The 14,387-nt window shown below is 34.4% G+C and overlaps 1 pseudogene; it reads left to right on the top strand.

Moving 5' to 3' along the window:
• Nucleotides 1-238: 238 nt before the first annotated feature.
• LOC137946695 (LEAF RUST 10 DISEASE-RESISTANCE LOCUS RECEPTOR-LIKE PROTEIN KINASE-like 2.4) lies at nucleotides 239-2,593 on the top strand (annotated as a pseudogene).
• Nucleotides 2,594-14,387: the final 11,794 nt, after the last annotated feature.

The raw sequence follows: 14,387 nt of genomic DNA on the forward strand, positions 1-14,387 counted from the left end.
GATCCATTGTACATGTGGACAGTCAAAGGCGATACGTAAGCTTTGACTGCTTAGGCGTCGCCCCGTCAAATAAAACTGGTTAATTTATTCTCCGGTCTTTGTCTTGTTTTGATTGAGGAAGAAATGGATCCAAGCAACTCAAATTATTCGTTCCCAGCTGCCTACCCATTTTCTTTTTTCACCGCTCTGTAGAGGTTCTAACATTGGAATCCCGCAATCAATTGCTACAATACCCAACATGGAAACTCCATTCCTCTTCCTCTTCACAAGTCTCTTCGTAACTCTCTCCTTCTCATTGAGCCAGTCACAGGAAGCACCACCAAGCACAGACCCCGCTTACTACTACAACCTCTGCGGCACTTCCTCCTGCGGCAACGTCTCCCTTCGCTACCCTTTTTCCCTCTCAACCTTCTGCGCCCACCCCGACCTGAGAATCACCTGTGTCAACAACGACTACATCGTCATCTACAGCAAACGCGTCCCTCTGGCAGAACCCTGCCGCCTCCTAGGCAACCTCAGCACCGACGCAGATGGGATCACATTCCTGGTTGCCTTCGAGTCATTATTCGGCTGTGGGCACATAACTAGGAAGAACTTCGTCACGGACCCAACGCACTTCACCCTTTCTAAAGAGTACAAGGTAGGCTTCCACCTCAACTGCACGCAGCGACCCAGCTTGGCCCCGCCTGGCAGTCTCCAGCCGAGTTCCTGCTTGGAGTGCAAGGGGCGCAGTACGGGTAACAATAACTTCTGTTTTTACAGTAACGATTCCAAGTACTACGCAGAGTGTGAGAAATTCCATGTTATCACAAGGAAGGAGGTTAATGTGACAGCCATTAGAGATTTGAGAGGCTTCCTTAGGACTGAGGGATTAAGGATTCTGTACACAAGGTCGACGTCTTGCAGGAGTTGTGAGACTACTGGGGGGTGGTGTGGGTCGAGCCCAGACAGGGAGTTCGTGTGCTTCTGTGCTTCGACCGCACATCGGTTGAACTGCTCTGATGGTATGAATCTGGAATTTCTTCATTTTAGTAGCTAAAATCTGGAGTTAGCCCCTTGATGGTTTTCATATCTATACACGTATATTTTTTTTGTTCTAGGATTGATCGAAGACCTAAGGACTTGGTTTCCGAGGGAGAGAAAGCACAAGATTTCCACAAGGATTAGTTTGATACCGTAATCAGTCTATGTTTAATATCCATTCTATTATTGATGTATGGAAGTCTTCAATATTTAATAAATTGTCCAACGGTTTAACTTATAATATATTTATAATACTGTGCTTAAACTTATAAAATATTCCCTATAATCGAGTAAGATCACCCTTGACATGACTTCAGACTTTAGCATGCTATTTCCAAAGGAAAACTAAATTTGATGATAAGCTCCCTTCACACTGTATGCAGCTATAATTGCTTCTGCATCAGTAGTAGTTCTGGTTGCAGCTGCAACAGCAGTGATCTTGTGTGTGATCCGGACGAAAGGAGAAAGCAAAATCGACGATGAAAAGGTGATTGATGGGATTTCACCTACAAGGTACTCTTACTCTCAAATAAAGAAGTTCACTTCCAATTTCTCCACAAAGCTTGGGGAAGGAGGATTTGGGAGTGTCTACAAAGGGTTCATTGAAGGAACTGGAGCTGTTGCAGTCAAGCTCTTGAAGCGATCGGAGCAGAAAGAGAAGCAGTTCATGAATGAAGTTGCAACTGTTGGGACAGTTCACCATCAACATTTGGTGGATCTACTCGGTTATTGTGCCCAAGACAATAATAGAGCATTGGTTTATGAATTCATAGAAAAGGGTTCTTTGGATAAATATATCTTTGATAAGAAGGGATCAGAAGATCAAGAAGAAGGCAAAGAAGATGTGTTGAGTCTCACCTCCCGACAAATGTATAATATAGCAGTGGAGACTGCTAGGGGGATATTGTACTTGCATGAAGGATGCAGAAACAAGATCTTACATTTAGATATTAAGCCTCATAACGTTTTAATCGATTCCAACTTGACAGCCAAAGTGGCAGACTTCGGACTGGCTCGACTTATCTATAAAGATCACAGCCATTTATCATTGTCGCATGCTCAAGGGACACCAGGGTATGCTGCACCGGAGATTTGGACACAGGCCTACGGATAGATAACAGAAAAGTCTGATGTGTGTAGCTATGGGATGCTTCTTTTAGAAATGGCTAGAAGAAGGAAGAACACTGAATTCACTGAGGAAAATACTAGCCGAGCTAATTTTCCAGATTGGGTATTCATGAAGGCAGGGATACATGATCCAAAAGCGAAAACTATGATTCAGGAAGTGAGTGCAATTGAAACAGTGGTAAATGAAGGAGAAGGAGAAGGAGAAGAAGGAGAAGAGGAGATCCTGAAAAAGATGTGCATTGTGGGTCTTTGGTGCATTCAACACATTGCCACAAACCGACCCCCCATGAGAAAAGTGATTCAGATGCTTGAAGGAAATAGTGAAATTCAAATACCCCCTGACCCATTTCCAGACGAGTTCAATGGGGAGGGTTTCCCAACCTATTACTCCACAGCTAGGGCTTCAAGTTTTCAGGTCAGTGCCGAAGATAATAGGCTGTAAGCACTCCAATGGTTGTGAAGATTTGAATGAGTGACCTAAAAGTTGGACTTGGAAGACATCTTTTTGCTCTCATCATCTTAGAGTAAGTATTTAAATGTTGCAACTCAGCAATAATGGAATTGTTAATGTAGGCCGACAAGTGATTGTAACCATTTGTTCAATAAATTGATGATCACTAACTTCTGATTGCTGCAGAGATTAAATATTATTTCGAAGACATTATTTAAATTGATATTGTTTGTTGTGAAGGCTAATTATTGCAAATGCTAGACGCTAAAATACAACTCCTCTTTATACAAGAAATCTATTTGATCTTTTACTTAACACGAAAAAATTATGTTATTGGTAGGGGTGGCATCGAACCGATCCGGTTCGCGAGCCACTCGATTAAATTCGATTTTTCTGGATCTCGAACAGACGAGGTTCGATTAAGTTATCGAGCTGAGTTCAAACTAACCATGATTCGGTTCGAAAGCTCGTGAACCGGTTCGTTAACTTAACGAGACCCAATAGCTAGGAGCCGGGTTTGGGACGGGATGTCTCCGAGTTTTGACTCATCGAGTCAAAACTCATCACCGATTCACCCCATCAAGGTAAACACGTTTTGCCTCCCCTCTAACTAGGCTTTTATAAGCCTTTCTCTCATGTCATTCTCCTCTTTTTACCTATGTGTGACTAATAAGAGAAAATGAATAAAGAAAAGCAAAATAAAGGGAATAAAGAAAAATAAGAGAAGAAAAAAAGGAAAACATGTGACAATAAGGAAAAAAAAGAAAATGAAAAAATGAAGGAGAAGAGTGGAGGAAAAAATTAAAAACTAAAAATATATTTTTAAAATTTTAAAATGAATTAAGATTATAATTAATGTTAAAAATGAGGAAATAAATATAATTTTTTTATAAAAATTAAATAAAAAATAAGGGAAGAAAAAAAAGAAATTGAAAAATGGAGGAGAAGAGTGAAGGAAATATATATATATATATATATATAAATTTTAAATGAATTAAAATTATAATAAATGTGAAAAATGAGGAAATAAATATAATTTTTTTATAGAAATATAAAAAACAAGGATGAAAAAAGGAAAAAAGGAAAATAAAAAAATGGAGGAGATGAGTGAAGGAATATATATATATATATATTTAAAAATTTTAAATGAATTAAAATTGTAATTAATGTGAAAATTGAGGAAATAATTATAAATATTTTATAAAAAAAATAAAAAATAAGGGAAGGAAAAATTAAAAAATGAAAATGAAAAAAAGGAGGAGAGAGAAAATGAAAAGAAAAATAAATAATAGTTGTAAGACAAAAGTAAAAAGGAAACAAATAGTAGGAAAAAGGAGAAGAGTGAAGGAAAAATTAAAAATTAAAATATATTTAAAATTTTAAAATGAATTAAAATTATAATTAAAGTGAAAACTGAGGAAAATAAATATAAAATATTTTCTAAAAATATAAAGAAAAAAATGGAAGAAAAAAATGGAAAAATGGGAAAATAAGGAAAAAAGGAAAATGAAAAAAATGGACGAGAGGGAAAAGGAAAAGAAAAATAAATAAGAGTTGAAGGACAAAAGGAAAAAGAAAAAAATAGCAAGAAGAGGAGAAGAGTGAAGGAAAAGATTAAAATATATATTTAAAATTTTAAAATGAATTAAAAATATAATTAAAGTGAAATTGAGAAAAATAAATATAAACTATTTTATAAAAAAAATTATACATGAGAAATATTTTTTTAATATTTTCTTGTACAATTGAGCCATGTTATTAAATCATTGTACTTAAATCTTGTTCTCAGTTTAAAAGTTTATAATGTTCACAACTTATAGTGTATTTCATGTCATTTTGACTTGTGAGACCGAAAGGTTGAAACCAGATAAAAGCAGGGAGCAGTAGGTAAAGGAAATGAACTTGATCCTATTAATTAAGACTCAATTATTAATATGGATTGTTAAGTAAATAAGACTCATCTAGAATACCCTTTCAATTTAATTGACCTTCATGACATACAAAATTATTTGTAGTATTGGTAATAAAAATTTATTAAAAATAGAGCCATATTAGTGGTTTTTCAAGAAATGTAGAAAAGACATTTTTAGTAGAAATACGGTTCTAGGGACTATTAGTGCCTCATGTTTTTTGGGAAAAAATTTCTAATTTGCCAAGATGGGCTAGAAAGCCTTATAGAAAATTTTTGAATAAGTATTTGATAGTTGATGCTGTAATACTTTTAGCATGAGGCAATTTTCATAGCAATTTTGTATTTGACATATTATTTGATTAAAAATTTATTGATAAGATGGTAATATATTAGATTGATTATTAATTTTTATTTATTTCCCTGGAAGAGGCAATAAGACATCCATTTAACTTTCCTAAGAAAATTTTAAATTTTTTTTTTAATTTTCTAGTAAGTCACTAATACTAATAGGATTTTATTTAAAGTTTTTTGGAAATATGTATCCTAGGAAAAATATTTCTAGTTTTTCCTAGAATATAAAATTTCAACCAAGGGCACTAAGGATGCTGTAGTAAATTTATGGCCAGATTCAGAAATTACAAAATAAGCTAGACAACATTTGGGGTAAAAAAGATTTATATTGGTGCATTCTAATCTATTATCGAGATTAAATCCTGAACATCCACTATCATTCTTTTTTTTTAAATGTATACATAATGTTATATATAATTTATTTGATATATGTTTTATACAGAGTATTAAATGTAAGTTGAAGCTCGAACTCTTTTAAAATTATTAGGCTTGAGCTCGATTATAATTTTAGGCTTGAGGCTAGGGTTGACACGAGCTCGAGTTCGAAATATTTAAATCAAGCTCGGCTCGAACATAGGATGGTTCGGGCTCGGCTCGATTCATTGCCACCCTTATGCCCAATTTTAAGTAGTGGCCATGACCAATTTTATGTAAAATGTATGCCCAATTTTATGTAAAATGCATGCATAATTTTATATATAATTTATTTGATATGTATTTTTTGAAAAGTTATAAATGTATGTTGGAGGTCGGCTCGGTTCGATGCCACCCCTAGTTGTTGGGACTAAAAGCTCTCCTTCGAGGAAAAAGAATTTTCTTTTACACCCCAAATAGTGCACTAGAAATGTTGAGAGAGAAAATGATTTATCTTTCAGAATTTGCCTAATACATATACTGCATATGGAAAGTTTTCATGGAATATATATTACTTAATAAACACTACAAAAAAATCTATTTCTGCCAACAAAAAAACACGCCAGTGAAATTTAATAAGTTGGAAGAAAGTCCTATCCTAGTGAATTTCAAAATTCTCTAGGTGAGGCGAAATTAATTTGTTGGCAGTGCAACTTTTGCCAACGAATTCTAAACTTTTTTGAGTGAGAGGTTCCCTGAAAATTTTCTTGTTCTCGCAAAACTTTTCACCCAGTGAATTTGGACAATTGGTTGAGACTTCTTGCAGTAAATATTTAAATTTGTTGGGAAAATTGAAAATTTAAAAAATTTCAAAAAATTTAAAAATTTTTGAAGAAAAATGACTTTTAATTGGAGGGAAGGGATAACATGGCCAACTTTAGTAACTCGCCCTTTCTTTAGCATCCCCTATATTACGATTAAGGTAACGATTTCGAGCATGGCCAACTCTCACATTATGACGAATAGAGTCTCGGGAACAATTTCACCATCATATAACTAATTAACTATTACTAGTCATTTCGGCATCATGCATTTGAGTTGCAGCCTAAAATCCAACGAGAATGAGTTTTTGGAGAATTTTCTCAACAAAATAGTAAATTCACTAAAAAGGTTCTTTTAGATATAATTATTTAAATATATATTAGATGCTAAATAAAAAATGACAAAGAAGTAGGTAAAACAACTTTCCCAGCAAATTTGGGAAATTCTTTTCACTTTCCTTTTTCTTTCTTCTCCTTTTTTTATCCTTTTATTTTTTTTTCCTTCCTCTCCTTCTTTCTTCACACTTTTCATTTTTTCTCTTTTTAATTTTTTCTTTCTTTCTTTTTTCTTCTCCTCCTATTTTTCCTTTTCCCTTCTTTTCCTCCTTCTCCTTTTCTCCTTTTTTTTCTCCTGTTTTTTCATCTTATTGTTTTTTCCCTTTAGAGGAGAAGAGAAAAAATACAGGAAATTCTCTTGGGAAATTCGCTAGAAGAGAAAACCCTCTCCTAGTATTCTCTCCTAGCAAATATCCCATTTTCAGTGGGAAAAACTCTTCCCTTATTTCCTCCTTTTTCTCTTTTTCCCTCTTTTTCCTTCTTCTTCTTTTTCCCTATAGAAGGGAAGAGAAAAAATGTAGGAATTTTTCCAAGAGAAATTGAGAAATTAGTTGGGAGCAGGAATCTTCTAATGAATTTTCCATTTTCTTTGGTAAAAAATCTTCCTTTTTTCTTTTTTTCCCTTCTACTCCTTCTTCTCCTTCTTCTCCTTTTTCCTCTTTACATTATTTCATTTTCCTTTCAGCCCTTTTATTCTTCTTCTCATATGTTTATTTTTTCTTTCTTGTCATCCCTCACTTTATCCTTTTTTTTTCTCCTTTTCCTTCTCCGTTTTCCCTATAGCGAAGAAGCGCAAAAATGAATGAATTTCTCCCGATGAATGTCACATTTTTGTTGGGAAAAATTCTTCCTTTTTTTCCTACTCATTTTTTCATTTTATTTTTTCCTTCTTTTCCTCCTCATTTTTTCCTTTTTCCCCTTTTTCTTTAGTAAAGGAAAAGAGCAAAAATGCAGGAGTTTCTCCCTGTGAAATTGGAAAATCACTGGGAGTAGGAAATTCTTTGTCCTTAATGAAACAACAGTCAATATATCGTGACTTCCAGTCCCATAGTGTGACTTTCACGCTTCTCCCACTGTGTTAGGACAACTAAATAAGGTTTCATAACAAGGACTGATTAATTTGATACCGTAATTAGTCTATGTTTAATATCTATTCTATCATTGATGAATGGAAGTCTTCCCTTCGTGATACAAGGACAATTATACCCTTCAATAATTAATAAATTTTCAATTGGTTTAACTTATAAAATAGTCCCTATAATCAAGTAAGCTTTAAAAGAGGATAGTAAATTTGATCTCACAAGATCACACTCTTCATATGACTTCTGACTTTGGCAAGCTATTTCCAGCAGAAAATTAAATTTGATGATAAGCTCCCTTCACACCATGTGTAGTTATTTTTATTTCTGCATCAGTAGCAGTTTTGGTTGCGGCTGCAATAACAGTGATCTTGTGTGTGATCCTGAGGAAAGGTGAAAGCAAAAACGACGATGAAAGGTTGATTGATGGGTTTTCATCTACAAGGTACTCTTACACTCAAATAAAGACGTTCACTCCCAATTTCCCCACAAAGCATGGGGAATGAGGATTTGGGAATGTCTACAAAGGGTTCATTGAAGTAACTGGAGTTGTTTTAGTCAAGCTCTTGAAGTGATCGGAGCAGAAAGAGTAGTTCATGAATGAAGTTGCAACTGTTCGGACAATTCACCATCAACATTTGGTGGGTCTGGTCGGTTATTGTGCCCAAGACAATACTAGAGCATTGGTTTATGAATTCATAGAAAAGGGTTCTTTGATAAATATATCTATGGTAAGAAGGGATTAGAAGGTCAAAACGAAGGCAAAGAAGATGCGTTCAGTCTCACCAGCCGACAAATGTATAACATAGCAGTGGAGATTGCTAGGGGGATATTGTACTTGAATGAAGGATGCATAAACAAGATCTTACATTTAGATAGTAAGCCTCATAACATTTTAATCGATTCCAATTTGACAACCAAAGTGGCAGACTTTGGACTGGCTCAACTTATCGATTAAGATGATAGCCATTTATCATTCACACATGCTCAAGGGACACCAAGATATGTTGCACCAGAGATTTGGACAAAAGCCTATGGACCAATAACAAACAAGTCTGATGTATATAGCTTGGGATGCTTATTTTAGAAATGACAGGAAGAAGGAAGTACAATGATTCGAGGGAGGAAAATACTAGCCGAGCTAATTTTCTAGATTGGGTATTCAAGAAGGCTGGGATACGTGATCCAAAAGCGAAAACTATGGTTCAGGAAGTGAGTGCAATTGCAACAATGGTAAAATGAAGGACAAATAGAAGAAGAAGGAGATGGAGATGGAAAAGGAGAAGGAGAAGGAGAAGGAGAAGGAGAAGGAGAAGGAGAAGAGGAGATCCAAAAAAAAAAGAGTGTATGGTGGGTCTTTGGTGCATTCAACACATTCCCACCAACCGACCCACCATGAGATCGAGAAAAATTAACTTGGGGCAATCAAACGGGCAATTTCATTGATTGCAATCCTGTGCTTCATGAACAAACTAAACTTATTTAAGTTGATTGCCTCTTTATTCAAGACGTTGTGATGATGAAGGAAGTTGTTATTCCCAGCCTTGAGGTGTGAGTTTTGGATGTTTTATCACTAGTTAGGGTTGCCAGCAATATACACTTCGGCTTGAGGGGGAGTGTTAAAAATTAAAGTGAGGGATATTTTGATTATTTTACCTAGTCGATATGAGTTTTTAGAAGTGTCAGTAAGTTTGGATGATTGTTAGAAGAATACGGTCCAGTTTTCATATTGTTATGATGGGTAATTTGTAAGATATGGGTTATTGACTCATAAGGAGCATTCCTATAATATGACACAAGTAACATAAGTGAATATAAATATATAAGACAGGGACAATTTGAGGCCCTAATGAATGCTGAAACTCAACACACTCTTCTTCTCCATTTTCTCTATTTTCATCCTCTTTTCTCTCATTTTCTTCTCAAAACTTATATTTTTACATTATCATTAAACACTTTGCTTGAGGTTGTATTTGGTAATTGCATACAATTCTTTTACACGTGGTTGCAACAAGAGTGTTGATGGCTACAATGGAAAGAAACCCACTGAATTTAGGAAGGGTTAGTCGACTTTGTAAGTGCTAGGGAAAGTAAAAGTGAATGTGAAAGTGAAAGTGAATCACTTATTTGTGTTGATGTGTGCAATGGAAAGTGCAATGTAAAGTACTTGTTTGTGTTAGTGTGTACAATGGAAAGTGTAGTGTAAAGTGCAGAGAGATTATTTATTAATAAAATATTTTGATAGATCTGACTTTTAGAAAGTTATATTAAAATTAGTTAATTAATTAAATATATTAAATATAATAATTAAACAGATGTTTAATTTTATAATATTAAAATTGTAATCAAATTTTAATTTTTTAATATCTAAATATGAAATAGTTATATAGAAAGGATATTTTGTTATATAAAGTTAGTCTATTAGTAATATCAAAATAATATTAATTTATTATCTAAATATATAAAAAGTAAAATAATTATTAAAATACTTAATTTTATAATATAAAAAACGTAATGCAATTATTATATTAAAAGTGTTTAAATTCTCACTCTTAAACTATTCATTATCCAACGAACTATGTAAACAACAAAATAATAAAAATAAAAAATATCACAAATATAACTCAATCTAATATTTAATATAAAAACCTACAACTGTACATACAAAATACAACAAAAAATATTTAATTTCATTAAAACATAATAGTCAATAATTTTGCCACATCTGAATTGCTAATACATCTCGAAAATACGATGCTCTAGCAAATTATATTGTAGACTCCCTCCGAGTACTTCTTTGAGTGTCCACATCATCCTCAAAATAATCACCACTATCACTATCTTCGTCTTCATTTGCATTGTTATCTTCACAATGTTCTTTAGCAGAATCATCACTTGAATCATGTTCTTCATCTTCAAATAAATCCATAATCCTCCATACCTATATATTTATGCAATATACAACAAATAATCACAATTTTTAATTGGACATCAAAATCAAAAGGAGGAACATATTTTAATATCTTGAAATGAGCTTTTAAAGCCCCAAATGTACACTCGATAGTATTCTGTAAAGATGAGTGTCTTTGATTAAATAATTCTCTTTCATCTGTAGGATTATTATCTCCAAATTCTTGCAAGTGATAACAAGGCCCTCGATAGGGAGCCAAAAACCCTGAAAGATTTGTGTATCCAGCATCTACCAAATAATATTTGCCTATAATAAAATATACATCTATCATTAAAATAAACTAGAGAGAGAAGTCATATTTACCTTCAGGAACACAAAATTTATGTCGTCTGGTTAATGATGACTTCAATACACGTAAATTAGCTATTGATCCCTCCCATCCAGCAAGTATATAAGTGAATTGCATGTCAAACGTACATGTTCTAGAATCTTGCTTGCTGGTCAAACGGAGTATGTACTTTAATATGAGTACCATCGATGACACCAATACAATCCTAATATTTTTTTATTAATACAAACATATATTTCTTATTAACTAAAAATTATTCATCAAACGACTTTATACCTTAAAGTAAGGATAATAGATATCATTGTTCAAAATCTTTGAATGAGTACGTCTTGAAGCTCGCTTGATGTAATCAGATTGTGGTTTGACCATAGCATCTAACACCTTATTAAAATACGAACTAATGGTCCAATTTGATATTTCAAAGATATTTGAGGTAACACTGTATGATTGTTGTTGACCAACATTGAGATAAAAATATGCAATTTGGTCTTCCACAGATATTGTCCTTGTATCAAATCAAAGTCCTCTATTTTTCAAGATTCCAACCAACTTGAGAAAAATAATTTGATTCATCGTATACACTTTTCAAAATTTAATAGGCGGTCTTTCTAATACTTTCTTTAAATATCATGGACCACCCATACCATAAGAACATTATACTCGCCTATTATGATCATTTAAGTATAAACTGACAAAGGCAAGTACAATTGTGTAAGTTGCAATACAAATACATATTTTCCCCCCTATTTGGTAGATTATCCATGGGTACCTGCAATACTAGACATTCAATAATGAAAACATGGTTCAAACACAAATGATCATCTATGTTTGAACGTGTTAAGATTTTTACTCTGCTCTCATAAATTTGGGATTCATCAAAATACAGATGGGAGTTGACACTAAGTTAACAATCATGTCCTTTCGGTATGTATACTCCACTCTCATAAATCCCAGCTCAAGATTTTTAAAAACTTATGCAATTTGGGATTCACTTAATTTTTGCAGGTCTTTTGGCTGGAATTATTTTCGCCAAAGCCAAAATGATGCAGAAATCTTAATCTTGGTAGAGTCCAATATCTCCTACCCATTGCAATGGTTGCAGAAAAGGCTAGACGTCTCTTGTTATTTAAAAGCTAGCTTTTACAAACCAAAGAAGTGGAGGACAGACAAGAATATCTTGCCATGACATGGTTGATAACCCATCATAGACCAAATGGATTCTTGTGATTATCTTTTGGTAGTGTAATTTCACGTTCTTATTGATTTGTAAAAAGATGGCTTTTGGAACTCAAAATTTTCCACTTGTATGTTCATTGTAACAACTCTCAAGAAAGTTTAATTAAGCTTTCTTTTCTCTTGCACATTGGTAAAGTCAAATTCACTAAATAGACGAGGGACTGATCAGCAAAGCAAAATCAGATGGTTTGCTTTACAGGAGGAACTACTAAGGGTATGACAAGCTTCATTGGGGATTTCAAAATTTTGAAATGTAGACTAAGTGGGGGTTTGTCTACTTGAGGTAGGAGATGAACTTCAGCCGCATTACTCAATTAATCTCTTGACGTTGTTAGTGGAACACCAACATCCGATTTATGTTGATGAATCAGATGAACCCGAAAATCATCTCCACAATTTAATTTCGGGAATCCGGATTTTGCAGTATATTGCTAATCATTCGGATGAAGCAGGCACGGTGCTTCAAACCCTCGTCGATTTTTTTTTCCCGGTCTCGTACCTATACCCTCCCTCTCTCGGTCTCCTTCTTATTTCGTCTCTTCTTCCTCCGAATTTTTTTTCATATCTCTCTCGGCTCCATCTCCCTTCTCCCTTCTCCCTCTCGCTTCTCCCTTCTCCCTCTCTGCCTCCCTTTCCCTTCTCCCTCTCGCTGCGTATGTCCTCTCAGCCTCACTCTCTCTCCCTCGCACTTGCTCTCCCTCTCGGCCTCCCACTCGCTTCTCCCTCTCTCATATCCCTCTCGACCTCCCTCTCTTCTCCCTCTCTGCCTCCCACTCCCTTCTCCCTGTTGCTACTATTTTTTCCCCCAAAATACCTCCCGATTTCGTTGGATTTTACCCCATTTCGATTTTGATTTTCTTCAAATTTTGACATTTCAATTTATTCTATTCTACTTTGATTTGGCTTCGATAACCCCATTCGGCTCTGATTTCACCCTTGGGCTTCAGTTTTCCTCAAATTTTAGAAGGAAATCCTAAACCCTAATTTTTTCTGATTAATTTAGTGTGGTATTTTATTTAATTTTAATTTTTGCATGTAATTTGTATTGATTGTTGCATAATTATGGGGTTAGGGTTTATGGTATTTATGGTTTAATTTTGTCTTTATAGGGTTTAATTTCAAGATTAGGGTTAGGGTTTAGTGTATTTAGTGTTTAGTGCTTGGTATTTAAGGGTATAGGGTTTATGGTTTACTTTTAGGGTTTAGGGTTTTTTTTAAAAAAAAATTAGGGTTCTCGATTTTTGGGGTGTTAGGGTTTAGGGTTTTTAAGGTCTAGGGTTTAGGGTTTAGGTTTTGGATTTTGGGTGAGGGTTTTTTTTTTTAAAAAAAACTAGGGTTCTCGGTTTTGGGTTAATAGGTTTTAGGGTTTAGGATTTGGGGCTTTTAGGGGTTTTAAGGTCTAGGGTTTAGGGTTTAGGTTCTGGATTTAAGGTTAGGGTTTTTAAAAAAAAGTTAGGGTTCTCGATTTTGGGGTGATAGGCTTTAGGGTTTAGGGTTTGGGGCTTTTATTTATGGAATTAGGGTTTAGGGTTTATGGTTCTTTTTAATTTTTTTAGGGTTCTCAATTAGGGTTTAGAGTTTGGGGTGTAGTTCAAATAAAGCTGAGTCACCTACACGGGCGTCCATTTGCCAACGAAACCCGACCCCCATCACTGACGAGGTACAATTTGTAGTGACTGCGAAGTCATATGGGGCACTACTAGGGGTGTTCGGTGGATTTGCTCTTGATGTGTGTGTTTTTGCATTGTTTAGTGCATTTGCAATGAAAATAGTTTGATTAATTTTGAAATATTTGAGAATGTTATTGTAAAATTTTGAAGTACTATGGAATGTGTTTGCCATGTGGTAAGAATATTCGAGTTTTATAAATATCCACCACATGGTATTTTATTTTTTTGTGGTTTGTGTTTCCGTGACGGGTAATGGTTGTCTGATAAAGTTTTTTTCATGAGGTCCATCTCGGATTTAGACTATAAATGGTTGTAAGAAGACAACCAATTGCTCGATCATATGACATTTGGACCTTCGAAGAGGACAACAAAATGCTCGATCTCTTGGTCGAGTAGGTCAATATAGGGAACAAGTTACCCAATAGGGTTTGGAAGCATGAGGTATATATGGAATGTGTCAATAAGTTCAATGATGATGCAGTCAATAAATAAAAAAAAAACTATTGAGCATATCAAGAATCGAACAAAATCATGGGAGAAAACATACCAAACAGTAACGAGCTGTCTCAACACTAGTGGGTTCGGTTGGGATGCAAGCACACAACGACCTACTGCATGTCTTTCTATATGGCAAGACTACATAAAGGTCAGTAAATCATGATGTATTGTAAAATATTTTGTATATTTTCCGCATTACTAGAACATTATTCCAAGACGTCTAAAGGATGTTTTATTCTTGTAAGAGCATAGAGATGCTGAAAAGTAT

Source organism: Aristolochia californica, unplaced genomic scaffold (genome assembly GCF_029961685.1).
Source record: "Aristolochia californica isolate CCGP_79_NKW_82.1479 unplaced genomic scaffold, dmAriCali1.0.hap1 SCAF_12, whole genome shotgun sequence".
In the NCBI taxonomy this organism is placed as follows: domain Eukaryota; kingdom Viridiplantae; phylum Streptophyta; class Magnoliopsida; order Piperales; family Aristolochiaceae; genus Aristolochia; species Aristolochia californica.